Source organism: Bison bison, unplaced genomic scaffold, assembly GCF_000754665.1.
Source record: "Bison bison bison isolate TAMUID 2011002044 unplaced genomic scaffold, Bison_UMD1.0 scf7180017864518, whole genome shotgun sequence".
NCBI classification, from domain to species: Eukaryota; Metazoa; Chordata; class Mammalia; order Artiodactyla; family Bovidae; genus Bison; species Bison bison.
In genome coordinates, this window is record NW_011495071.1 from 21,938 (window position 1) to 23,044 (window position 1,107).

The 1,107-nt window shown below is 40.0% G+C and overlaps 1 protein-coding gene across 1 annotated transcript in view; it reads right to left on the reverse strand.

Annotated features, from left to right (window-relative positions):
- Positions 1-1,107, reverse strand: part of ARHGAP6 (Rho GTPase activating protein 6) — a gene marked incomplete at its 3' end in the record, with an annotated part of 105,238 nt that overhangs the window by 19,101 nt on the left and 85,030 nt on the right. The window lies entirely within an intron of this gene.

Consider the following 1,107-nt stretch of genomic DNA (forward strand, 5'->3'; position numbering starts at 1 on the left):
TTCACCCAACACATATGCACTTGTTCTGATACCATAACTTGCCGATTAGGAGCAACTCTGCACATCCGTCTCAGTTTACATTTCTGATTCTCTTGAGAGCATGTCCTAGAAATGGGATTATGGGACCAGTGCATCAAGAAGATTTATCTAGTCCTAAATGTCAGTAGTGCCAAGGTTGAGAAGCCTTGCTCCAAAAAATTAGGTCTCTTAAACAATTGATCACAAATTAGAAAGGTCAACAGTAGTTCCTCAGTATCATTAAATATCCAGTCAACATTCAGATAAGGTTCACCAACTGTGATCGGTTGGTGCGCCTTGCAGTCTCTTAATGTGTATGTTTCCCCCCCTGGCTGTTTATACATTTTCCTTGTCATAATTGGTTTGATGAAGATATAGCACTGATTTCCCACCGTAGATTCCCTCACTGTTTGGATGAAGACACTCTGCAGTGCCATTTATAAGTTCCTTTCTCCCCTTTATTTCCTCTAAAGAGATAGAGTTTTCTCTTATTCCGCTTAGAATTTGGGGGCAAGACTACTTCACAAGAGCTATTACGCACTTCTTTTAAGGGGGCAGAGAATGTGTGAAGGACTTATTTTCCTATGCAAGCCATCAGTCACTGCCACTGCTGATCATCACCCACATTTACTGCTTCATTGCTGGCTTACTTTCTCTTCATTTGGGATAAGGGCAATGCCAGATTGTAACTGCCCATGTCTGTTTTGCTGCCACACGAAGAGGGCTGGTGTGAGAGTCAACAGACCATGAAAACATAGTAAACGGGCCAGCAAACATCATTTGCATCCTGAATCTGTCTGATCCTGAATCTAGATAAAACATTCAGACTCCCAGTATGTAAATGGGATTTTGGTGGGGGAGGGGGGTGTATGCTTTGCTTAATCTATTTTTATCTGGGTTCTTCTCTTGCCACTGAAAGAGTTCTGACTAGTCCAGTATATAATTAAATTGGAAAGAGTTTAAAATCTTAATAACATTATTTCTTTCCATCCTGAAACAAAGTAGACATCATACTTTGTTTCTTAATTCCTTAATGTCTCTTGGTAAAGCTTTGCAGTTTTTTTCACAGAAGTTTCTTCTTATTTCAGG